Source organism: Lissotriton helveticus, chromosome 6 (assembly GCF_964261635.1).
Source record: "Lissotriton helveticus chromosome 6, aLisHel1.1, whole genome shotgun sequence".
NCBI lineage: Eukaryota > Metazoa > Chordata > Amphibia > Caudata > Salamandridae > Lissotriton > Lissotriton helveticus.
The window spans coordinates 35,683,888-35,711,267 of NC_136067.1; the positions used below are offsets into that span (position 1 = coordinate 35,683,888).

Below are 27,380 nucleotides of genomic sequence, written 5' to 3' on the forward strand. Positions count from 1 at the left end.
AATTCTTCCATATTTTAAGGAGAGAGAACAAGCACTTTAAGCACTGGTTAGCAGTGATAAAGTGTGCAGAATTCTAAAAGCAAACACACAGGTTCAGAAAACAAGAGGGTGAAGCAGAAAAGTTTGGGGAGGACACTGCAGAAATGGCCACGTCTATCATGCACGATAGCACAACCCTGAATAGATTAAAAGAATGGGAGGCATGCAAAATGTACATGGCCATTGCATTGCGTGCAGGTGGACGCGGCTTCTCCCCCTTGGCTTGACTAATTTCCGGGGATAACACATTAAAGGCAGATGTGTACACGGACTCGCAGCGGGCGCAACATAGGCAAGCCCGTCTGCGCGCGTCCAGACCGTGGCCAGCGGCAGCCATGTTGTCCCCCACAATAAAAATTCTACTATATTTGGACTCCAAACTCTCTTCTGAGTCGGAGGAAGACGGCTTGCCCTGATGGTCATGCTATCGATCTAGTGAGGGCTGAACTCCCTAATCTCTGCAAAAACAGTCACTTTGTCATAGGGGGACCACGCGGGAATACGAGAGCAACCCCGCTAAAGGCGAGGTTAACGACACCAAGAGATAGTAGAATAAGAGCCTGCCTTATCAACTGCAGGTCTCTACCTAAACATGCAGAACACATATGGATATCTTTATTTATTAATGATTGGGATACGATGTTCTTGGCCGAAACCTCGTTGAAAGGGGATTCCAGGCCAGCTTTGGCTCTATCTATCCTGCCAGGTTTTAAAATATGTTGTGCTAATAGATCTGGAGATAAAAGAGGTGGCGGGTAGCCATCATTGTGAGAGACGCATGGGAGATTTCCTCTTCAGAACAATAAAATATGGGTTCAATTGAAGTACTAAATTTCTGCCTAAAGACTGGACCTACACTCTCTCTTGGAGGGCTTTGATCTACAGACCCCCTGGTGGCGCTCTCAGCCTAACTTTAGATCTCTGCAATTTCATTGTGCAGAAGTCTCTACACTACGCAAACTACATGGTCCTAGGAGACTTTAATCTACATGTTTTGGACCCCGACTGTACTCATGCATCTCAGCTGTTGATGTCACTTGTGAGGGCTAAGCTCACTCAGCACGTAAGCTCCCCTACCCACCATTCTGGGATTCCCTTTTGTTTCATTTTCTTTTAATTCATTAATTGGTAATCCTCCTTTGTTTCAATTGCTATACACACTCTCCAATACATTTCCAGCCAAAGGCTCTTCACCAGCGGGAAATATAAAAGCAAATCCAATCTCTAATCAAAAAATGCAATTCCTTTCCTCAAGAGGAGAAAAAATGTAGTAGCGCATATTTGAGCAAGCATCATTTTTAGCAGCTGCGACAGTCCCTCTGTTGCCTCCAATGTATTTCACATGGGGTTATATGTGCCCAATCACAGGGCTGGAGATAAATATAACGGAGAATATAACGAATAAGATGGCAATGGTGGTGTGTTACATTAAATTTGACCCCAATTAGGTAAACACTGTTGGATTATCTAGAGAGCCTCTGCCAAGTTTTAAACATTGCCTCGGATGTCACAATGTACTTGCATTAAGGTTTACTCCTGGGGTAATGGAGTGTTACCAGCTCAGAGGGGGAACAGCCATGACAACGCGGGGATTACAACGAAAGTCGTAACAACGACTTTCGCTGGAGGGCGCTGTTGGATAGGGAATAGTTTAATTTTCTATCCAACACCTTCCCTACTGTCAACGTCGGCTGGAGTTGGAATAGAAAATTAAACTATCCAGTGCCCTCCAGCGAAAGTTGTTGTAACGACTTTCGTTGTAATCCCCGCGTTGTAATGGCATGTGGGGTAAAAGCCCGCGTTGTATTGACATACAACCCCTCAGAGTGTATTTGAGGGGCAAAAACCTTTATTAATCTAATGACAACTATTGTAACCCATGTTCTTCCGGAGGTCAAACCAGCTTTCCGGTCTCTCCAAGTAATGAAGCGTATTGGGTTGGTGATAGAGACGTTAGCTGGAGGGGCGAATCAAATGGGACTCAGGGATGGAAATCTCGGGTAAAAACGTACACCCCTTAAGCAAAGCATAGGGTTCTGGAAATCACTGTCGCACTCTTTGACGGGGTGCATAGCATTGGCCAAAATATTCTATCAGGCTCGGCTCCCAACTTCCTCGGGGCTGTGATGAGAGTCCTAATCCCGGCCCAACCGAACAACCTTGGTGTTCCGATACTAAGAAACGAACACCCAAGATAATACAGCGGGGCGCGGGAAAGGAAGGGAACAGCAGGGAGGGAGATCTGCAACAACAAAGAACACGATATTAGAACACCCTACCTCCCTGACCTACAACAGTGTGTTCTACTTTCCTCAACCCAAAACCCCCTCCACTGCCCCCACTCATTACCTGTAAAGAAAAATACACAACGACTTAATCCAATGGAGACAGGGGTATGGTGAGGTTTGCAGAACTGTGCCCAACTGTGAAAACAAAATGAACACGATTCAATTCCCTCTGTTCAGAGTGCTTGGTACAGACGTGTGCTGTGCGCTATGGTGGGTACACACATACCCTGAACAATGCTTGATATTCTTTATATGGGTGATACCACAGTTCCCTTATTGGCGTCCACTACCCCTCCTGTCTCCTGTTAGAGCGAGATAAAGAAAACAAGTATGAACACTGCAATCATCAGATTCTCCTCATTAAGACCCAATGGTAGGAAAATCTTCGCAGATGGTTCTCAGAGTTAAACTCACTCTGTAACGCTATCTTCTTTAGTTAGAGCCTTCGAAATATATGAAGTAAAGTACTATGAGAGGGCTTACAGTAACGAGGCTCAATAAGGTTCAGGTGAGTCCTATCGCCACTGTGCCTGCATGCACGTATTTACAATATGTACAAAGTTACCAGGTTGGCTTAGTACGGCTCAAACAAGCCGCTGGACTTATTCCCAAAGCGACCGTACGTAAAGCCACCTAGTAGAAAACAATGTCATGAAGTCCACGAACTTCCGAGTACCACTCCTCCGAGTGAAACTCCCAAGAAACAAAACAGGTTGTGGGTGTGTTGTTGGGATCGGAACTACCAACGCCACACACCCCCACGACTTCTGGCTACTCACGGTTCTGGCGTACTTGGGTACTTCAGCCGCCTCTTACCGCTACCAACCCCGAATTCCAGGAAACGCCACCGCAAAGACGGAATTATCGGCGTCTCACCGCCGTCCGACTCAGCCCTTTATTTCCTGGCATGCGCGCGCCGCTCACGTTGGTGCGTGACGTACGCACTGCATGCCGGGAATTGTAGTTTATGGCGGCCCGTAATCGTCCTGCGCCTTGGAACCTGACAGTACACCCCCCTCACAAAGGGGCCAACACCCCCCCCGGCTTTCCAGGAAACAAGCGGTGAAACCGGGCCACCAACCGGGGGGCCCGAACAGCTGTCGCTGGTTCCCAAGAATCCTCCTCCGGACCAAACCCCTTCCAGGAGAGAAGGTACTGCAAGCGACCCCTCACCCTTCTAGAGTCCCGAATGCACCTCACCTCATACTCCTGATCCTGTTGCACCCAGAGAGGCAAAGGGGACCTACGAACCGGACTCCTGGAGGGTTTCAGGAGGGAAACGTGGAACACAGGATGAATGCGAAGCTGCGCAGGCAATCGCAGGCGCACAGCCACCGGATTCACATGCTCAACCACCCGATAGGGTCCTATGAACCGCGGGTTAAACACACTGTGTTTCTTGAATCTAATGTGCTTGGTAGATAACCAGACTAGATCTCCCTTCCGATACACCGGATTTGGTCTACGGTGCTTGTCTGCATGGCGTTTAACGCTCTGTAGTCTATGCAGCATCTTTTTTCACCATTTGCTTGGGAATAAAAAACAAAGGAGATGCTGCAGGGGATCTGGATGGTCGGATATAACCTAATCCCAGGTATTTGTCGAGATATTCTCGTAGCGTATCTGTTTCAGGTAGTGTTAGAGCATAAATCCTCCCGTTAGGGATTTCAGAGCCGGGGATGAGGTCAATGCGGCAGTCATATGTTCGGTGTGGTGGCAGCACCTCAGCCTCTTTATCACTGAAAACCCGCCCTGTACTCAGCGTAACACGAAGGCAGAGTTACGTCTTTTTCTGCAGCTGTGGCTATCGAGTACGTAGGCTCTTCAGTCTGTGCCGGATTCCTTATCATTGAGAAACAGTGGTCGCGGCAATAATGGGAAAGGAACTGGATCGTTTTGGTAGTCCACCTTATGTCAGGGTCATGTTTTTGCAACCATGGGAGACCCAGGACGATTCCATATTGTGGGGCTTCAATGATGTTGAAGACCAGCCGTTCATGATGGGATGGAGAACAAACGGCTTCATACTCCCTCGTTTGGTAGGTTATTGGGCCTGCTTGTAGTTCGTTGCCATCAACAGCGTAGACTGTTTCGGGTCTGTCTTTAGAGACCAGTTTCACTCCCAAACGACGAGCCATAGAACAGTCCATAAAACATCCTGTAGCCCCAGACTCCACCATCACTTGCACTTCATGGTGGTTGTTGTCTATGTGTAAGGTCATTTTCAAAAAGAGGTGGTTCCGCTCGTCCAACGTATTCGGGGTAAGTGAAGGGATGATGTGTATGCCTGAGGGTTTCCCTTCGTTCACCTTCAAGCCGTGTAGTTTTCCGACTCCTTTGCTGCCGCTCCTGCAAGGCTCTGTCCTCCCCGAACCCGGTTGAGTTTTGGCTTAACCGGGCACTCACGTAGGAAATGGCCTTTCTTCCCACAATAGAGACACAGTCCTTGTTTGCGTCTGTGTTCTCTTTCGCTGGCGGTTAAGGAGGCTCGCACCGCCCCTATCTCCATTGCATCAGAAGCAGGAGCCGGCTTGTCACTACTACTGGCTTGTTCATAAGGCATCACTGCTTTATCCTTTTTCTTATGCTCTCCTTTCCTTTCCTTCATGCGATGGTCTAAGCGCAAGGTAAGGTCAATTAAAGCAGAACAAGTACGGGGCTGGGGGTCTATCTGGGCTAATACGTCCTTCATGTCTTCGCTAAGGCCTTGATAAAATAAGGCTGTTCTTTTTGCTTCTGGCCAATCGGTTTCGGCCACGAGTCTCCGGAAGTTGTTGAGATATGTGACAAGATCTGCATCTCCCTGTTTTAGCTTCAACAACTCTCTGTCTGCCGTGAGGGTCTCTGCTCTCCTATCAAAGGTCTTTTCGAACTCTTCCTTGAAATTGTCCCAGTGGTACAGGAGTGGGTCATCCCTTTTGACTATGGGAACAGCCCACTGTGCAGCTTCCCCCCCTAGATATGAGATAAGGAAAGCTACCCTCGCTTGGTGTGTGGAAAACATCTTGGGTTTGCACATAAAGTGCATCTGTACCTGTGTCATAAACACTTGAATCTTTTTTATGTCCCCATAGTATCGTTCTGGTGGTGCGAGAGGGATTTGTGCGGGCATTTCCACCACCACGGACGTGGTAGGGGAAGTGCTACTAGAAGCCCCGGTTGATGTGGTAGTAGGTGGCAATCTGTCAAACCTGGCTCGTAACTGTGCGTTTTCAGCCCTTGCAGCCGCTACCTCTCTATTGGAAGCTGCCAGCTCTACCTGCACTAAGGCCAAAGCAGCCATGACGTCCTCTAAGGTAGTCATGGTTGACTCCCAGCACAGCCAAGAGGAGGTAAAATCCGTGGGCCGATAATTCTATCAGGCTCGGCTCCCAACTTCCTCTGGGCTGTGATGAGAGTCCTAATCCCGGCCCAACCGAACAACCTTGGTGTTCCGATACTAAGAAACGAACACCCAAGATAATACAGCGGGGCGCGGGAAAGGAAGGGAACAGCAGGGAGGGAGATCTGCAACAACAAAGAACACGATATTAGAATACCCTACCTCCCTGACCTACAACAGTGTGTTCTACTTTCCTCAACCCAAAACCCCCTCCACTGCCCCCACTCATTACCTGTAAAGAAAAATACACAACGACTTAATCCAATGGAGACAGGGGTATGGTGAGGTTTGCAGAACTGTGCCCAACTGTGAAAACAAAATGAACACGATTCAATTCCCTCTGTTCAGAGTGCTTGGTACAGACGTGTGCTGTGCGCTATGGTGGGTACACACATACCCTGAACAATGCTTGATATTCTTTATATGGGTGATACCACAGTTCCCTTATTGGCGTCCACTACCCCTCCTGTCTCCTGTTAGAGCGAGATAAAGAAAACAAGTATGAACACTGCAATCATCAGATTCTCCTCATTAAGACCCAATGGTAGGAAAATCTTCGCAGATGGTTCTCAGAGTTAAACTCACTCTGTAACGCTATCTTCTTTAGTTAGAGCCTTCGAAATATATGAAGTAAAGTACTATGAGAGGGCTTACAGTAACGAGGCTCAATAAGGTTCAGGTGAGTCCTATCGCCACTGGGCCTGCATGCACGTATTTACAATATGTACAAAGTTACCAGGTTGGCTTAGTACGGCTCAAACAAGCCGCTGGACTTATTCCCAAAGCGACCGTACGTAAAGCCACCTAGTAGAAAACAATGTCATGAAGTCCACGAACTTCCGAGTACCACTCCTCCGAGTGAAACTCCCAAGAAACAAAACAGGTTGTGGGTGTGTTGTTGGGATCGGAACTACCAACGCCACACACCCCCACAACTTCTGGCTACTCACGGTTCTGGCGTACTTGGGTACTTCAGCCGCCTCTTACCGCTACCAACCCCGAATTCCAGGAAACGCCACTGCAAAGACGGAATTATCGGCGTCTCACCGCCGTCCGACTCAGCCCTTTATTTCCTGGCATGCGCGCGCCGCTCACGTTGGTGCGTGACGTACGCACTGCATGCCGGGAATTGTAGTTTATGGCGGCCCGTAATCGTCCTGCGCCTTGGAACCTGACATATTCATGCTCCTCGGTTTGCTTTATCATTTTAATGTGTTTCCAATTTGTGACCAGTTTGGGTCCCCAAGTCTTTTTTCAAAGACTTTTGCGTTTTACTGTCCGATCTGGTTTGGTGATGCTTCCAGATATTAGTTGGCTCCAACCAATCCGAAAAAACTTAAAGATGAGGGAGAACTGAGTGCCCCTGATTGTGAAATGTATTATCTGGCAGTGTAGATGCATAGGATTTCAAAATGGGTGGAAGGCATCCACCTTGCTAAGGTAGGGTTTGCAACTACATAAGCGAACCCTCATGCAAATGATGGCACAAGTTGGAGATGGGCTTGGCTACATCTAGGATTCCAGAGATGTACCCGCCCTCCCACTGAATTAAATACCAAAGAGCAGGGACTATATTACGGCAACACAGCTGTAACCTTAATGAGTACTGGATGGAAACGGCAAGAGAGTGCCACTATGGGGGCGGATTGAAGTTGAGTAATTGACAGGGGGACAGTTTCTGCACTACAACATGTTTAAAAACACACAAGGGGGAGGGAGCACACTGCCTCTCTTCCCAGCACAGTTCACGCCATTGTAATCTGGTAAATGCAGTAAGTTTACTTCAAAGTTGCTGTTGTTTTTCACCGAAGTTGGTGTAGGTTTTTGTCTCTAGACATGTGTTTCTGGGCTTAGCCCTTCATCAGTAGAGAGCAGACATAGTAGAGAGCAGAGAAAAGTCATCTGTGGTTGCTGAAATGCTGCCCAAGTAGTCACAGGTCACAGTACCACTCTACATGCACACAGGTGCATCCCAGATGAGTTGGTCAGCCCTTTGGCTCAAGGGAGCCTTTTAAACAAAGGGGCGAGGGAGCACACTGCCTCTCATCCCAGCACAGTTCACCCCATTGCATTCTGGTAAATGGTTTCACCTGTGGTGAAAAACTATAGCAAAAATGAAGTAAGCATACTGCATTTACCAGAATGCAATGGGGTGAACTATGCTGGGATGAGAGGCAGTGTGCTCCCTCCCCCCTTATGTTAAAAACAAACTTTGGAACATGCCAGGGTCCTAAACATGCAACTGTCAACACATTAATTTCTGCAATTGGAATGCACCATGGGGCGTGGCAGAAAGCTGGTTTTACTGCACCCTCATTCACATGACGACATTTAACCTTATTGCCTTAAAAGATGTGCGGGAAACGGATTCAAAATTAAGCAATTAATGACAAACGGTGCAATCACATCCTGTGATTTACGCATGTGGTTTCATGTGGTGCGGGTTTCAAGTATACACAACTCAAGGATTTGTAGAGATCGAATTTAACACTTAAAAGGCTCAACGAAACGTCAGTAGATACTCTCCGCGAGCGGATGTATGACGTTACAACGCATGCTTTTACCACGCATGCTGTTACAACGCAGTTTTTACAACGCAAACCTTTACAACGCATTGCGCTTTGGGGTGCTGGATAGTGAATAGTTTCATTTACTATTCCAACTCCAGTTCCCTTGGACACTAGGGAAGGTGTTGGATAGTAAATTAAATCTATTCCCTATCCTAGAGCGCCCCCCAGCGCAATGCGTTGTAATGGTTTTCGTTGTAAAACCTGCGTTGGGGACACACTGTGTGCTATACTGTGAGCTGGACTTGCACAGGGCACCTGAGGTGCGCGCTGGACTTGCACAGGGCATATGAGGTATGTTGTGAGCTGGACTTGCACAGGGCACGTGGGGTGTGCCGTGAGCTGGACTTGCACAGGGCACCTGAGGTGCACGCTGGACTTGCACAGGGCATGTGAGGTATGTTGTGAGCTGGACTTGCACAGGGCACGTGGGGTGTGCCGTGAGCTGGACTTGCACAGGCTTGCACAGGGCATGTGAGGTATGTTGTGAGCTGGAATTGCACAGGGCACGTGGGGTGTGCCTTGAGCGGGACTTGCACAGGGCACCTGAGGTGCGCGCTGTACTTGCACAGGGCATGTGAGGTATGTTGTGAGCTGGAATTGCACAGGGCACGTGGGGTGTGCCTTGAGCGGGACTTGCACAGGGCACCTGAGGTGCGCGCTGTACTTGCACAGGGCATGTGAGGTACGTTGTGAACTAGACTTGCACAGGTCACATGCGGCATGCTAGGCTGCGAGCTGGATTTGCACTGGTCACGTGAAGATTACCGTGAGCTGGAGCTGGCCAGGACACAGGAGGTACGCTGTGAGCTGGCCTTGCACTTGGCAGGTGGGGTGCACTGCGAGCTGGATTTGCGCAGGGGACACACTGTGTGCTATACTGTGAGCTGGACTTGCACAGGGCATGTGAGGTACGTTGTGAGCTGGACTTGCACAGGGAGCATGAGGTAAATTGTGAGCTGCACTTGCCCAGGACAACTGAAATATACCGTCAGCTGGGCTTGCCTAGTGCACATAGAGTGCACCAAGAGCTGGATTTGCTATGGGCGTGTGAGGTTCGCTGTGAGCTGGACTTGCACAGGTCACATGCGGCATGCTAGGCTGCGAGCTGGATTTGCACTGGGCACGTGAAGATTACCGTGAGCTGGAGCTGGCCAGGGCACATGAGGTACGCTGTGAGCTGGCCTTGCACTTGGCACGTGGGGTGCACTGTGAGCTGGACTTGCACAGGTCACATGCGGTATGCTAGGCTGCGAGCTGGCCTTGCACTTGGCACGTGGGGTGCACTGTGAGCTGGACTTGCACAAGGGACGCACGGTGTGCTAGGCAGTGAGCTGGACTTGAACAGGGCATGTTAGGTATACTGTGTGCTGGACTTGCTCAGGGCACGTGATGTATGCTCTGAGCTGGACTTGCCCAGGATATATCATGGGCTGGACTTGCCCAGGGCATGCCAGGTACACCGTGAGCTGGACTTGCACAGGGCACGCTAGGTACGTTTGAGTTGGACTTTCCCAGGGCACGCCAGATACGTCGTGGGCTGGACTTGCACAATTGCACAGGGCACGTGAGGTACAAGTGAGCTGGACTTGCACAGGGCACGAGATGCATGCTGTGAGCTGGACCTCTCCAGGGTACACCATGAGCTGGACTTGCCCAGGGCACGCCAGGTATACCGTGAGCTGGACTTGCCCAGGACACGCCAGGTACGTGTGAGTCGGACTTACCCAGGGCACACCAGGTACGCAGTGCATTGGACTTGCACAGGGCATGAGATGTATCCTGTGAGCTGGACTTGCCCAGGGTACGCCATGAGCTGGACTTGTCCAGGGCACACCAGGTACACCACGAGCTGGACTTGCCTAGGGCACGCCAGGTATGCGTGGTGCGCTGTGAGCTGTACTTACACAGGGTGCGTGAGGTGCGCTATGAGCTGGACCTACACAGGGCGCGCGAAGTAGGCCATGGGCTGGACTTGCCCGTGGCGCATGAAGTGCGCTGTGAGCTGGACTTACCCGGTTTGCCGCGAACTGGACTTGCCCGGGGCGAGCGAGGTGCGCCGTGAGCTGGACTTGCCCGGGGCGCGCGAGGTGCACTGTGGGTTGGACTAGCCCAGGGCGCGCGAGGTGCGCCGTGAGCTGGACTTGCACAGGGTATGCCGTGAGCTGGACTTGCCCATGGCATGCAAGGTACACCATGAGCTGGACTTTCACAGGGCTCGCAAGGTGCACCGTGGGCTGGATTTGCACAGGCCACGTGAGGTGCACCATGAGCTGGACTTACACAAGGCCCGTGAAGAGCGCGATAAGCAGTTTTGACCAGGGCGAGCGAGGTGCGCCGTGTGCTGGACTTGCCTGGGGCGCGGCAGGTGTGCCATGAGCTGGACGTACACGAGGTGCGCAGTGGGCTGGACTTGCCGGGAGCGCGCGAGGTGCGCAGTGGGCTGGATTTTCCCCGGGACGCGCGAGGTGCGCTGGACTTTCCCTGGGGCGCGCAAGGTGTGCCGTGGGCTGGACTTTCCCCGGGGCACATGAGGTGCGCCGTGAGCTGGACTTACACAGGGCGCGCGAGGTGCACCATGGGCTGGACTTACACAGGGCGCGCGAGGTGCGCCGTGGGCTGGACTTACACAGGGCGCGCGAGGTGCGCCGTGGGCTGGACTTGCCGGGGGGGGGGATGAGGTGTGTCGTGAGCTGGACTTGCCGGGGGCGCACGAGGTTCGACGTGAACTGGACCTGCCCAGAGCGCATAAGGTGCGCCATAAGCTGGATTTGCACAGTCCTCAGCTCTCTGCCCTGGAGTATTGGAATAAATAAAACAGCCACATGTTCAGCGGCTACCCTTGCCTTTTTCGCTGATAAGACCATTAAAGGGTACCAGCCAGACCTCGGGTTACGCTGCTTTGGTTCATAACCATATGATCTTCCAAAGGACGGCAAATGTGTTAGAATCATTTGAGAAGAGCAGTCGTCCAAGAGGCTTATAAGCATACTACAATCTGGAAATTCTGACATTCACACCAGCAAATGTCATTCACTCAGCTGTAGCATTATATATTTTTAAACACCTAATCATCACTTTGCGCTGTTTAATTCTATACTTCTTTAAGCATTCTTGAAACATAAATTCACGCAGCCTCAAGCCTTCTCTACAGCATAGCATGAGAACCCTTGGTAGGGTTTGGTGGAGGTCTTATCCAGAGTATCAAGCATCCCACTACAACGGTTACTGTCAGACCCACTGCCAATCACAGGACAGACATGCCATAACCCGTCTCCTGCTGCCCATCCCTGGACAGACACACCATAACCTGGCTCCCACTGCCCATCCCAGGACAGACACACCATAACCTGGCTCCCACTGCCCATCCCAGGACAGACACACCATAACCTGGCTCCCACTGTCCATCCCAGGACAGACACACCATAACCTGGCTCCCACTGCCCATCCCAGGACAGACACACCATAACCTGGCTCCCACTGCCCATCCCAGGACAGACACACCATAACCCGGCTCCCACTGTCCATCCCAGGGCAGACACACCATAACCTGGCTCCCACTGTCCATCCCAGGACAGACACATCATAACCTGGCTCCCACTGTCCATCCCAGGACAGACACATCATAACCTGGCTCCCACTGTCCATCCCAGGACAGACACATCATAACCTGGCTCCCACTGTCCATCCCAGGACAGACACACCCTAACCTGGCTCCCACTGCCCATCCCAGGACAGACACACCATAACCTGGCTCCCACTGCCCATCCCAGGACAGACACACCATAACCCGGCTCCCACTGTCCATCCCAGGGCAGACACACTATAACCTGACTCCTGCTGTCCATCCCAGGACAGACACACCATAACCTGACTCCTGCTGTCCATCCCAGGACAGACACACCATAACCTGGCTCCCACTGTCCATCCCAGGACAGACACACCATAACCTGGCTCCCACTGTCCATCCCAGGACAGACACATCATAACCTGGCTCCCACTGTCCATCCCAGGACAGACACACCATAACCTGGCTCCCACTGTCCATCCCAGGACAGACACACCATAACCTGGCTCCCACTGTCCATCCCAGGACAGACACACCATAACCTGGCTCCCACTGCCCATCCCAGGACAGACACACCATAACCTGGCTCCCACTGCCCATCCCAGGACAGACACACCATAACCTGGCTCCCACTGTCCATCCCAGGACAGACACACCATAACCTGGCTCCCACTGTCCATCCCAGGACAGACACATCATAACCTGGCTCCCACTGTCCATCCCAGGACAGACACACCATAACCTGGCTCCCACTGTCCATCCCAGGACAGACACACCATAACCTGGCTCCCACTGCCCATCCCAGGACAGAAACACCATAACCTGGCTCCCACTGCCCATCCCAGGACAGACACATCATAACCTGGCTCCCACTGCCCATCCCAGGACAGACACACCATAACCTGGCTCCCACTGCCCATCCCAGGACAGACACACCATAACCTGGCTTCCACTCCCTTTGATGCTCTCTTTTAATGCACTATCATTACCTGGGCGCCTCCCATCCGGGGCTCTGGGCGGCCTGCTTCCGGCCCCCCCTGCTGTGCTGGGATCAGTGTTTCTGCCTCTGAGCATGCGCAGAGCTGCAAGAGCTTGGATCGGTGCCTCTCTCCTTGAGCATGCGCAGAGCTGCAAGAGCTTGGATCGTGTCTCTCTCTTTGAGCATGCGCAGAGCTACAAGAGCTGGGATCGGTGTCTCTCTCCTTGAGCATGCGCAGAGCTGCAAGAGCTTGGATCGGTGCCTCTCTCCTTGAGCATGCGCAGAGCTGCAAGAGCTTGGATCGTGTCTCTCTCTTTGAGCATGCGCAGAGCTACAAGAGCTGGGATCGGTGTCTCTGCCCCTGAGCATGCGCAGAGCTGAGCTTCCGGTGTCCCCCCCCCCCCCCAACCGCCACTTGTGGGCATGCAGGCCTTCATTTCCAATTTCCCAAACTAGAAAGAGGGGTTTTGAAAGGAGACCTGCTTACTTCACCCCAAGGACTTACATCGAATTTAAGGCTATTTTTAGAGGGAAGGCAGATAAAATAGAGCTATTTTTTTCATTTAAAAAAAAAAACAGAAGTCTGATTCCCAAATCAGATAGTTTGGCATGTATTTATTTATCCATATTTATATAGCACAGGCATTATCCAAAGGTTTAGAGCGTTTTACAAGAGAAATATTACAATTATAAGTAATAGCAAAGCTTGAGAATACAGCATTACATGAAAGAGAAGCTGCATATGAAGCTATATAAAGGATTGGGGAGGCATAGCTGCCAGGGTTTCAGATTGGTTATGTGTGGCATTGCCATAGTTTCAGTGTACTTATGAGTGACATTCAAGGACTATGAGTGACACTTTCTCACGAGCAAAATCAAGCAATTGAAGTCCATGGAAACAGTTAAATATCAGAAATTACACCAATTTGAACAACCAGAAACTCTAAAATCTAAGAACTGCAAAGAATCTAAAATGGAAGGGCACCAGCCTAGTGCCCTTGTAATCTCATTGCACTGTAAAACAGTTGTGTAACCATAATATTAAATAATGACCATGTCTTTCGGAGGCAGTATTTTATTGACACTCTTTGCAGATATGCAAAGACACACACAGTTAAATACAAATAAATAATTACTGCATAGCTGCCAAGGTTTCTGATGGCTATGTGTGACATTTTCATAATTTCAGTGTAATAAGAGTGATATTTTAACGACTATTAGTGACATTTTCTCGCAAGCAAAATCAAAAAATGACCACAAGGGAACCATAGTTAACAGAAATGACACACATTTGAGCAACAAGAAACTAAGATGATCTTAAAACAGTTGCAAAACCCCAGATATGGCAAGGCACTAAGCTAGTGCCTGTGTAACCTAACCGGACAGTGTCCACAGACAATCAACATTGGGCAAGCCTCAGAGTGAGGCTGAGGTACACACACACACAGGTTACAGCCAGCCAGGGCCCAATCTATTTATTATGACAGGAGGAAGACCGGACATTGACCTTTCACATGTAGTTTATTGTGCCATACTTTATTTTACTTGGAAACTCAGCACCTCCTGCAGAAAGAAGTGTTTACTGCTCGCTATACTTGAAGAATTTGGTGTACTGACTAACCAGCTTGATTATATAATTAGACGACAGTAGGCTTTATGGCCATGGGACCACCGTGTAGGGGCTCACTAGTGGGACGATGCAAAAAAATACAAAATCTGGTAAGTGGCCTGGGTGGCTTCACCACCTGTAGTGGACCTGTAGAGTGGCAATGACTGCCTGTGGGGACAGTATTGAAGCCTCTAAGCATTCGATCAGCATGTGGCTAATTGTTTGTTAATTAGCAACCTTGTTGTAAGTGGAGTTTGCTGCTGAACAAGAGGGCTGAGATGCATTAGGCGCAATTCACGCAGAGCCAGTGCGCTCTTATCCAACCACAAGTCAGGCCGGTTGATTGGATTCACTATGTCACCTTTCAATCTAACACCAGCAGACACTGACTGCAAGCTGCAGTTGCCTGATCACCCACTGCCATTGGTATGATCTGTCTTATAAACACACACTGGTACTTACTTGGGCCGCGCCCAGGAGCAGATGAGGGTCAGTCTGGTGACTGAAGTGGGTGATGCTCCATTATGGCAGCGACTCTGGTCTGCAAGGCTGGCTGAGTTCAGGTGAGGCAGAGTCAAGCCTCCGCAGGCCGCAGCAATTCAGGGTTGCCACCTGCCCGCGGCCTCCACAGTGAAAGGCTGTCCTGGCTCCTGTGAGTCCTGGGCAGGGCTGTCCAGTGACAGACCCGAGTTATTTAGAAGCATAAGTAGGAAGGCGTTTGCGATTCGCAAACGCCGGAATTAGCAGAATTTCAGCGTTTGCGAATCGCAAACGGCCTTTTGGTATGTAGATGTCACATAGCAAACTAGGGAATCGCAAAAATTGCGATTCCTTATTTTGCTCAAGCATTTAAGGAATCACAATTTTGCGATTCCTTAAATGCTATGTAGGGGTGCCTTTTAAATTGCGATTTTGGCTTAAGGAATGGCAAAATTCCACCTACTCCAAGTAGATGTTATTTTGCGATTTCCTGTCAAAATGCATTTTTAAAAAAAATTCAAAGTGCCATGTGGCCACATGTACTTACAGGCACAATGTAGGGGTGCAACAGGTGTCCTTTGGACACCCTGGCACCCTTGGAATTGCGATTCTCAAATTGCGATTTTGTCATAGAAAATCGCAATTTGAGAATGTATCCCCATTCATTCCTATGGGCCTCTTGGCCCATAGGAATGAATGGGACACTCATTCCTTAATTGCGATTCGCAATTTGCTAATCGCAATTAAGGAATTTTAGAGATTCGCAAAAAAATCGCGATTTATTACCTACATTCCATTTTGCTATTCTCAAATAGCGATTCCTTAAAAATCGCTATTTGAGAATCGCAAAATGTAAATTACCTACATATGCCCCTTACTCCTCTAATACGTCTCCCTCGAGTTGGCAGCAGCAATAATTTAGGGGCCGCCGGCGGGGTAAAATAACAGCAGAGCTACAGCACGGCAGCGGCCCAGGCCGGTGCGAGCTGCCTTCAGCAATGCTGCAAGGGACACCTTCATAAAATATGCAGAGTCACCTTACTTAAACTCCCCGCTCCAGCAGCAGGATGTGACGTCCCCCGCCGCGCCGGCGGCATGTATTAGTAAGTCATTGGACACTACTTCGATGATGATGTCAGGCTGTCAGTCAGAGCCATGCCTCTGGAAATGATTACAATTATGTAATTATACATCATAGCAGTTGAGTTTGAGCTTGCCAGCACTGCCTTAGCTAACAGTCACTGTGAGCCCCAAGGCTACGTGAACAGAGCAGGCACATCGGCGGCGCACTGCCTCATTTTTAGGCTGCTTTCAGTGACAGCTGAGACACAACATGCATATGCGTGACAATGCATTTCAGTGCGGTAATGCGGAGTGCCACACTGAAATGCGTTAGTCTAACGCCTGGAGCGTGGTACTTGGCAGGACTGGGTAAGGATTGAGGAAGATTAGTAAGAGTGAGTGAAATGTTGTCAGCATATAAATAGAGTCAGGATTCACCCTTAGGAAGAACTATATCCATAATTTTATCTGATTGGTGAATAGTGGCCACGGGGGGTACCATAGCTAAAAGGCAAAGAAGTGGGGAAAAAGGGCATCCCCGCTCGCAGCCGTGATCTCCTGCTGCCACTTCTCCCGTGTGGAATCTTTTTAACAAGGACTTTTGCCTCGTCTTCCTGCCGATTTGGGGCCAACACCTGCAGTAACTTTTAATTCGACTGAGGAGTGGGACTGCGAGGACCAGCAGTCTGTGCGCATTATCATCTAGCGCACCTGGGTCCTCTTCCCGCCCCCTTGCCTTCTATATAACATTGACACTTCCGCGGTACGCAGGACGCGTGCGGGACGAAGCCCGGGCAAAGGGCGGGCCGTCTGAGGCCATCCGAGGACGGTCGAGGCCGGGCTGGGCCATTGCCTTTTGATTTTAGGTTTCGTTCCCACATTGTGTTATTATATTCTACATAAACCTAGAGCATTTTCCCACTAAAAGTGTTATTGATAATTGTTGATCGTAGTCATGGCCTTACGATCAGGGAAAAGTAGAATGGTTACTGTAAATACTAATGCAGGTATGGTTACGGGTACTTTGGATCAGTTTTTTAAACGGGCTACTGGAATTCTAGAGAAGGAAATAGCATTTGCAGAAAAGCGTCTGTCGATAGATATTTTAACAGGGAAGCGGTCTTCTCTGGGTGTGATCGGGTCTGCTGTAACACCGGCCCACTGTAGTGACCCGGTTGTTCTTGTAGACACTAGCCTAATCCCTTGTTCTTTGGAGGAGGGGCCAGCTGGTTTTGCTACTGGCTCCATGTTGAGCTCAACCTCACTCAGTCTTCCTTCTAGTGCTTTGAGCCACAGAACATCCACACCAACGCCTCCACCTCCTGTTCCTCGGACAGAACAAGATCAGGGGCCGAGGAGAGTAAATAAGAAATGTACTATAACTCCTAATCATGTAAAAAATAAGACAGGGGGAGGCAAGAAGATGGGTGGCGGTATAAGATTTGCAAAAACTCAACATCCCAGTGATGCTTCACAGGCTGTAGTTCAGTCTCCTATTTTAAATGATGCATTAACTAATACTGATCCAACAGAACTCTAATGAGGATCTTCTTGCCAAAATGGAAACATTAGTTAGGTCCCTAATAGTGCCCCTGATCAACCGAATGAAATTAATCAAAGAAAAATTTGATCAGCTAGAATTAATAACAAAGGGGAACACTTCAAAACTTGATGCACTAATTAAGAGCACAAAAAGTAAAGATGTCAGAGCCCCTTCCACTATATCCTCAGGAAACGTTAAGCCACCTAAAGCCGCTCCCGTGGCCCAGAATATTCAATTAGCTACAGGGGAAAAAGGTGTGGCAAGTAGAAAGGCCCAAGGCACTGAGGTAGTCATGGTGGTTGCCCCTAAACAGGCTCCAAATCCAAAACAAGTGGTCAAACAGCCTTCGAGTAATGTACCGCAGGGTAAAGAAGTGCAAAGAAAGAGGCTCCCGTGTGTATATCTCCCCTCGGAATCCATGCCTCTGACTATTATCCTAACAGGGGTACCAGAAATTAACTTAGATTATCAAGAATCAGATAGGGAATTTAAGAATAAAGTTATTTTTTGGCTTAGTAAGAATAGGAGAATACCCCCGGGCTCAAATTCGGAGATCCTATGAGTAAGGCGAGTGGCATGGTTGGGCCATAGCACTAAGGATCTCGAGGGAGATTGCATAATTGTTAATTTTAGAAACACATGGGTTGTAGACCACATACGCAGGGAACCAAGGTTTGCCAGATTAGGTGACATTCAATCACTAGGTTTAGATTATTTTTACCTATATACGATTCCTAGCTTACCTTGTCTACCACATAACTTTGGCTGGGGTAGACCCACTGGTGTCAACAGATTGGATTGGGTTGCACAGTATCTACCACTAAGAAATAGGTTTGACCCACTCATGGGAATGGAGGGGCTTGATTGACTCCGGAACGCCTGCATTTCCAATAGTGGGGTCGAAGACATTGACAGGGATAGGGCTATCAGCTCAATGAGGCAAAACCCAGACGAAGTAGCTGGAACCTGGGCAGAGACGGTTAGTAACATACATTTATCTCCTAATCCATTGATTGCTTCCATAGCAGCGGCTAGGGGAGAGAGAGTTGGGGCTGAACAAATAGAAATGGTACCCTTGGATCTAGATATTACTCATATAGCAGTAAATCAGGGTGGTAGAGTCAACACCAGACAGGTAGAATCGGCACCCTTGGATGCAGATATTGGCCCTGTAGCAGCAATTCAGGGGGAGAGTGTTGCGATTCAGCCGAAAGTAATAACATCCCTGGGGGAAGTAGATGGTCCGGTTGAGGGTTGCCCTTTCCGCCTGATTTCATGGAACATCGCTGGTTTTACGCGGAGGCTAGAGGATTCGGTGTGGTTAAAATTTGTTGAATCCTTTGATATAATCTGCCTCCAGGAGACCTGGAGCAGAGGGGACCATAGTTTGGATGGATACCAAATGTTTAATGTTCATGCCAAAGCCTCAAATGCTGGAAGAGCCAAGGGTGGTCTTATGACAGCTATCTCTGTTAAGTATAATATGATAAAAACTGTCACATTGGTGGAATCCCCTTGGTACCAAATGCTTATGATTAAGGATTTATTTCCAGTGCCTCTCCTTTTAATTAATTGGTATTACAATATATTTGATGCCCATGAAACATCGGTTATTGAAAAATTACGGGATGAAATTGTCAAAGTAACTAATATTGTATTTCCTCTTCTTGTTATGTGGGTGGGTGATTTTAATTGTACTTTGTGTAAATTTAGTGGAACCAGAGTCTGTGGCTTGGTAGATTTAAATGACCAGCCATTGGCTCATTTTAGAATCAAACATTTTATTATGCGGCCAGATAGCATTATACACAGCCCAGCTGCCTACATCAACTCGCCGGCAGGGCGCAAGCAAGCAAGAGTTAAACACAGCGTCTGGACCTACAACCCGGAGGGCGGTCCCGCGTAGTAAAAACCAGAGCCACCCCCCACCGGCAATGCTGAGTCCGCAATTTTCATAGAGGAAAGATCCAACAAAAACCAGAAAAAACAGAAGAAACACTCCCCGCCTCCCTCCCACCCATTCCCCCCTAGCCGCCCCCCCCAACCCCCCACCCCCTCCCGCCCCACTCCGCATCAAACGTAAGCCAGGCCAAGTGTACCATACACACCACTCTGACCCATATATATCTGTCCCTAGAACCTCGGGCTCCGGCACAGCACCTATCGGATCCAGAGGAATGAGCTGTAGGATTTGTAAGTACTTCGGACATGTGACTTCTCTGAGATCCTTAGATAGAAGTCGTAAGAACGGGGTCCACAGAGTAGCATATTCGGACCCTCTGCCATCCACAGTCAAGGAAAGACGTTCCATCGCCAGGGCATGCCACAGGCGCATCAACCAGTCACGCACGTCTGGTATGTCCGGGGAACCCCATCGCGCCAGCAAGACCTGTCGCGCAGTCAGCAGCCCTAACGCGATTTGTCGTACTAGCAGCGTGCGTAGGGGTACCCAAGACGGATGGGGGAGGCCTAGCAGTGTGTGCTCAGGGAGTCTGGGCAATGTGATCTGAAACGCAGCATCTATTTCATCAAGAATCGTTTTCCAGTATCGTTTCAGCTTAGGACAGTGCCACAACAGGTGAAGGAGATTACCCGACATACCGCACCCCCTCCAGCAGAGACTTGATTTAGCCTTGTCCCAGGATGCAACGCGCGGTGGTGTATAGCACCAGTACGTCCCCATTGTGTAGGCCGACTCCGTACCTGCGGTGTTATCAGTTGTGTGGTGCGCACAATAAAATATCTGTTCCCACTCTCTCTGCAAGAGTAGACGCCCCAGCTCCACTTCCCAACGCACCTGCCCCTTTGTACGCTGCCGCCGCGGGTCACGCAAGATCATGGCATATAATTCAGAGATAAGGCTCCGATCGTCTTTTTTGCGCAGGAGCCAGCGCTCAAAAGCCGTGAGGGAATGCGACATCAATGCCACATTAGCCGGGTGCGTCACCCAGTGCGCTACCTGTGCGTAATAAAAACCATCCGACTCGTCCAGCGGGTAGTAGTCCGACCGTAGCTCCGAAAAGGGGATCAGCCCCTCCAGGTCAAAAAAGCATACCTGCCCTCTTGCATCCCTTCTCCCGCCAGCGATGAAAGACCGGTGATGCACGGCCAGGGGGGAAGGCGGGGTTGTCTACAATCGGCGTCATGGGTGAAGGGAAGGACGTCCAGCCCTTACGGAGTGCCAACTGATCCCAAGCCTTAAGCGTTGGTGACGTCACCGGCGAGGAGTATAGCCCCCATGCCCTATCTTTGTGAGGCAACCAGAGTTCCCGCCAAATGTTGCATCCCGCCACAGTCTGGTCCATGAACAACCAGTGCTTACTCGATTCAGGTATGTTCCATTCAACCACGTAGCGAAGGCAGGAGGCCTGGAAATAGGCTGAGAGATGAGGGAAACCCAAACCACCAGCTGCCTTCGGGAGTGTGGTCATTGCAAACGCCGCCCGGGGCCCCTTGTTATTCCAGAAGAACCTATTCAACAAGCCCTGGAGTTTCTTCAGAGCTCCCTTCGGGGGTGTCAGGGGCAGCATTTGAATTACGTAAAGTATTCTGGGCAGGAGAGTCATCTTAATAGCCGCCAATCGGCCAAGCCAGGCCAAGTTGAGGCGCGACCAGGCTGAGATGGATTTGGTGGTCTGCTCTATCAGCTTGAGGTAGTTCAAGGAAAGTGTTTTGGACACAGTCGAGGCAAGGCGGATGCCCAGATATGTGATGTCATACTGCGTCCAGCGGAATTCAAAATCCCATTGCAGGTCAACCACTTCCTCAGGCGGAACAGAGACGTTTAAGATTTCAGATTTAGTAAAATTAACCTTAAAGCCCGCCGCGTCATGAAAGGCTCGGATCTCCGCAGAGAGGCATCGCAAGGAGGAAGCGGGGTTCTGCAGAGCCAAAATAACATCATCAGCATACAAACTGATTTTATGTTCATCCGCCCCAAATCGAATGCCAGCAATGTCAGGGTGGGACCTGACACGTTGGGCAAATGGCTCCATATAAAACGCAAATAGGAGTGGGGAAAGGGGACACCCCTGCCGTATCTCCCTGGTGATAGAAAATGGTTCCGACCTACAGCCATTGACACGCACGACCGCCCTGGGAGCCGCGCAGAGGGCCTGTACCCATCGCAGAAAATTACCCTTAAGACCAAAAGCCTGTAGCACCTGGAAAAGGAACCCCCACTCAACCCTATCAAAGGCCTTCTCCGCATCGATGGATAGAAGGAAGGCCTGCGTTTTCGCGCGGTGTACTCCATCCAGCAGGTGCAGCAATCTCTTGGAGTTGTCACTGCCCTGACGGGTAGGAATGAAGCCCGACTGATCAGGCTCAACCACACCATCCAGAAGAGGGCTAAGCCGTGCCGCCAGGATGCCCGCAAACAGCTTAGCATCAACGTTGAGAAGGGAGATTGGCCTATAAGAGCCACAATCAGCAGGGCCTTTGCCAGGCTTAAGGATGACCGTGATGGCAGCATCAGACATAGAGGGTGTGACCGCTCCCGTGTCCAGGAACGAATTAAAGAGGCGGGTCAAAAACGGGACCAATTCCTGGCAAAAGGTTTTATAAAAAGTGCGGAAAAGCCGTCGGGCCCGGGGGATTTAGCTAATTTTAGCCGGGCAATGGCAGAGATAACCTCCTCAATGCGAATCTCCATGTTCAGGTCCTCAACAGCACTCTCAAATAGGGGCGTAATGCCAGCCGTCTCAAGGTATCGGTCGCCAGCTATGGGAGCTGTGCCTTCCTTTGTGTACAAGGTTTGGTAAAAACGTCGGAAGGCCGCAACAATCTCGGAGTCAGTGGTATGTGTCGCGGATTGGTGATCGCGGATTTCAGTGACGGCGTGCGACTGGATCTGAGCCCGCAGATGATGTGCCAGCATTCTACCACCCTTGTCCCCACTCATGTAGAACTTGTGACGCAGGCGCAGCAGCGCATGTTCCGCTCTATCAAGATCCAAGTGCTTCAGCATGCGTCTCTTGGTCTCAAGCTCCCTCCAGACCCTCTGTGCCCCAGTCCGTTTATGGATAGATTCTAATCCCCGCACTTCCACCTCCAGCTCCTCTCTTTTGTCTCTACGAAGCTTGGCGTACGTGGCCACTAAAGCAATGAAGTCCCCCCTAACCACCAGTTTCAACGCCTCCCAAATAGATGCTATCGCCGTATCCCCGATTGGGTTCTCGGCGAGGTAATGAGTGATAGTCTCCCTGATCTTTGCCACTACAGAATCAGCATGAAGCATGGAGTCGCGGAGCCGCCAGCCAGCTGAAGGAAGGTCGCAAGCCGCGCAGGGTAATCGTGACCGTCAGGGGAGCATGATCCGAAAGGGAACAGGGGGCAATGTCAGCGTCTCGGAGGTGGGGCAGCAGGGCAGAAGAAGCCAGAAAGTGGTCAAGGCGCGCGTACATTTTGTGTGCAGCCGAATAATATGTGTCGGCGCGCTCTTGGGGGTGTTGCAGCCTCCACGCATCATGCAAACCACCATCCGCCAACCAGTGCTTCCCCTCTGCGGACCAGGCCCCTGAGTGGTGCAGCCTATTTGTCGATCTATCGAGAGTCTCATCCATTACAAGGTTAAAGTCCCCCCCCACGGAGAGGAGAGCATCAGGGGAAGCAAGGACCTGGGCCAGAGCTGTACGCAGAAAAGGCTCCTGTTGCACATTCGGAGCGTACAGGGACCCAATGGTGAAAATCGTATCCCCCCATTGCACCCGCACCGCAAGAAATCTCCCCCGTATGTCTACAAGATGGGTCAAACCCTTACATCGCATTCGGGAACTGAAAAGGAGGGCCACTCCATTCCTCTTAGTAGGGCCCGAGGACCACAACTGAAGAGGAAATCTCTTGTCACGCATTCAACGCTCATCCTTATGGAGGAGGTGCGTCTCCTGTAAAAGGCACACATTCCCCCCCCCCGATTGTTCAAGGAGGGACAGGACAGCAGAGCGCTTCACTGGATTGTTGAGCCCCCGGACATTGAGGCTCACCACCTTCAATTCCCTAGCCATCCGTCTCTATCCAGATCAGCAAAGCAAACTCTCCAGAGCGAATCCAGAGCAAAGCGCGGCAGACCCACGCGCCTTGCATACACACCAATCGACGTGAAGGGAGACAGCAGAATGCACAGTCATACACAATCTGCAGAGGTCTGATGCGGAGTCCCCCACAACCTACCCCTCCCCACCCCCCCAACATACTCACAGAACCCCCCCTTAACAGAACCAAACAGGAGCAGAAAGAGAAAAAGCAACATACGAGAGTTCGTAGTACAGGCCTCAAGGGCAAGGGGAAGAGGTACCAGTCAACAGTCTTCCAATTCCTGATACGGGACTCACTCATCCAGCAGGACATACTAGAGTACCTTCAGGGGATGCCCCCCTCCGACACCGGCGTTGTACCCTCCCGGGCTTCATGGCACCTCCGGAACGTCATCTGGTATTGCCTTCGTAACCAGGGCCACGGAGGCTACAGCTGCACCCCTCTCCTGGAGACAAACTGAGGGATCAGGCCTTCTCTTGGGTACAGAGCGGCCCACTTTCAGCCACTCCGCTGAGCGTCGTCGCCGCCTGAAGATCCCGCTACCGCCAGCCGACTCCGGATCCGTGTGTTCTATGCCCAGGAATTCCATGGCATCTGTGAGCGAACGGACCTGGACCAATTTATTTTGCCAGCGAAAGATGAGTCTGAATGGATGACCCCATGAATATGCTATGTTGCGATCGCGCAGATGGGTCGTGACCGGTTTGAATTCCCTGCGTTTCTGCAGCGTCGACGCCGACAAATCCTGGAAGAGCACCGGATTGTGTCCACGGAACTGCAGAGGGACGACATCGCGCGCCTTTCTGAGGATGCGTTCCTTCAATTGAAAATCATGCACGCAGACGAGGATGTCCGGTGGTGGTGCCTTTGTACCCTTTGGCAGACCCACACGGTGCACTCTGTCCATACGAATCTCCGACACCTCCTCGTCCTGCAGGACTTGTTTAAAGAGGGTCTCGACATACTCTCGTAGATCTGCTCCCTCGCCCTTCCACGGCACCGCTCTGATCCGGATGTTGTTGCGGCGGGACCGATTCTCCAAGTCCTCCGCGTGGGCCTGAAGGTCGAGGTTCTGTTCGGTCAGGCTGATGATGTCCTGCTGAAGCTGATGTATGTCGCCCGCCGTCTCAAGGTCGTGCTCTTCCAGCGTGGCCACGCGCTCACCTATATCATCAACGTCCCTTTGAACATCCTTCATGTCTGCAGCCAGCTGTGTGCGTAGCCCCGCAATGTCCTCCTTGATTGCCGCAAAGAGTTCTACCATAAAGGCTTTGGTCACGGGCTCCTCCACCTGGCTCCGGCCCGGGACTTGTCAGCTACCGGCGACACGGCCTGCGCCGCACTCTTCGGCAATCCATCTTTGCCTGGCTTATCTTTCTTTAGTCTAGCCGCTGCGATGGTATGTCGCTGTAGACCCCTCTCTCGCGCTGCGCTCATGACCCAGGGGGGACCGCAGCGCCGCCCGTCCGGCCAGTCTCAGGTTCCCACCCGAGCAGCAAGTCCTCGCACTGGTCCAACACGCCTCCCTCCACCTCGAGGCCTCAAAGCGCATCACTCACCAAGTAAGAAGGCAGGCACCGGCAGCCCTTCGCCCCAACGGGGCACTCCGCAGCTCCAACAGCCACCTGGTCGGGCAAGAATTAAGGCCGGAATGCGGAACGTCACTATTCGGTGTGAGGGCACAGGGCGCACCGACCAGGGCCCACCAGCGCAGGCAGTGGAGGCCCCTATAGGCCCTAGAGGTCCAGACTCGGCACGGGCAGCCCAGCGCCACCACTCGTAAATCGGCGCAACCGGGGCACACCCTGCTCGCACTCAGATGGCTGGGCCTAGTCCTATCTCTCACCGGCGCCCACCGCACACTGCTACAATAATCCGGTATCCAAGCCCTTAAGGGCCGCTCCGACCCGTGGCAGGCCGTGTATGGGGAAGGCCGCCCACGTATCTCAAGCTGCCTCACGGGGCTCTGTTGGACGATCTCCGATCGTCATCTGTTCACTCCGCACCTCCTCGCAATCTCGGCCGGGCCGCGCAGGCCCAGAAGCCACGGCCTTGCTTAGTCCGCCGGGCCGGGGACCGTGCTCCTCCTATGCTGGGCTCCCGTTTCCCCGCTCTCAACTGGGGCGCCTCTTCAAAGCGCCATCCAGCTCAGCCCTCTCCTCCGATCGCCTCTCCGCCTCGCCGATGGGACCCCAAGAGCTCACCCGATCCGCGTCTGCTCTCAGAAGCTCCCTGCCGCAGTTCCACTTCAAAGGCCGATGGCCGCCACGTTGCGGGCCTCACCGGGAGCAACCCATGGATTGTCGTCGGCCGGTAAGCTGGACACCGGCAACTGGTCACCCTATACCAGGGAGGGGTAGGGGTACTCGAACGTCGGTAGCCGGGCCTTGAAGAGGGTGCAATGAAAGGCTAAGAAAGGCCAGCACGTCCTACTCCGCCGCCATCTTGGCCACGCCCCCATTAGCTCATTTTAAACACTCAGAACAAGGGGATGCTTTGAATAATATCATTATGATTAATGAACTTTGTGTCCTGGATATGTCTAATTTCTCAAGACCTTTGGGAATACCTACCTTTCAAGGTACAGGGGGCCAGATGAGCATAATTGATTTTGCTATGGTCTCTAGCAGGTACATTCACCTTGTAAATGATTTCGAGATTGAAGTGAATCCTGCTAGTGACCATAACCCTTTAATTTTAAGCTTGAGTCCCGTTCTTGAGAGAGTTCAGACCCCGGAACACCCAATAACATTTTGCCAGAATCAGGGGGTTACCATAAAGTGGGATAAGGTAGACGTAAGTCAACTGGAGGTGGAAGTTTTTAAAGCAAACAAATTAAGGATAGATGCTTGCTTAACTGCCACCAATGAGCCGGATGTGATAATTGAGAATTTTGAGGCTCTTTTAGGCAATTTAGCATCACATCTATTAAAAACTGGAAACGGGAATAAAGAAAATGGATGCAAATGGTTTGATGCAGAATGTTCCAAAGCACAAACTAGATTAACGAAGGCACTACACCAAGTGTCACGGGACAGGGAGCTGGTTAGAAAGTCAAGGAAACTTTATAGAGACGCCATTATTAGGCGAAAATTAGACTCAAAGAAAAAGGCATGGGATGATTTAGGAAAAGCCTCAGAACTTAAGGATAGCAGGCTTTTCTGCGAGGTAATAAACCGCCCATTCCAAAAGAGCGACGAAAAGGGCAAAATGTTGGTGCACATATCAGGGGTTACCTGGGAAGCACATTATGGAAGGATTTTTAACCCAAAAGGTGTGACATTGTCAACTCCAAATGAGGGGGTTAGAGATTTCAACATGGAGTCAGCCCGAACGCTTAGCCTTTCGCTCACCATCCCAGAGATAGAGGACGCTCTTAGGAAGGGTACCCCACTGAAGGCCCCATGGCCGGATTCAGTTCCTCTGGATCTTTTTAAATACAACGTTGAGGTGTGGGCACCACTCTTATTAAATTTATTCAGAGCAGTTGTGGTAGGGCGTATTCCGTCCTCCTGGCAAGAGGCTGTAGTGGTACCTATATTTAAAAAGGGGGACAAAGCTGACCCGTGCTGCTACAGACCGATATCGTTAATAGATGCGTCCTGTAAGCTGATGGGAAGGGTGATATTGGCATGCCTGGAAACCTGGGCTGATTCATCAGGTATTATTGTGGACTCCCAGTATGGGTTTAGGAGGGGCAAAGAAACCACAGAGCAGTGCCTTAATTTGGCCTTAATTATGGGTAAGTACATGAAGGCCAAGCGTGGTTGTATCCTCTTGGCCTTCATGAACTTATCCAGTGCCTTTGACACTGTCTGCAGAGATAA

General features: G+C 50.8%; 1 protein-coding gene across 1 annotated transcript in view; it reads right to left on the reverse strand.

Moving 5' to 3' along the window:
• LOC144762165 (uncharacterized) overlaps positions 1-12,899 on the reverse strand; it is a 101,580-nt gene extending 88,681 nt beyond the window's left edge. Inside the window, exon 1 of the mRNA XM_078647323.1 lies at positions 12,834-12,899. The gene's annotated coding sequence lies outside the window, so the exon portion shown is untranslated. The remainder of the gene's footprint in view (positions 1-12,833) is intronic.
• Between the last annotated feature and the right edge of the window lie 14,481 nt (positions 12,900-27,380).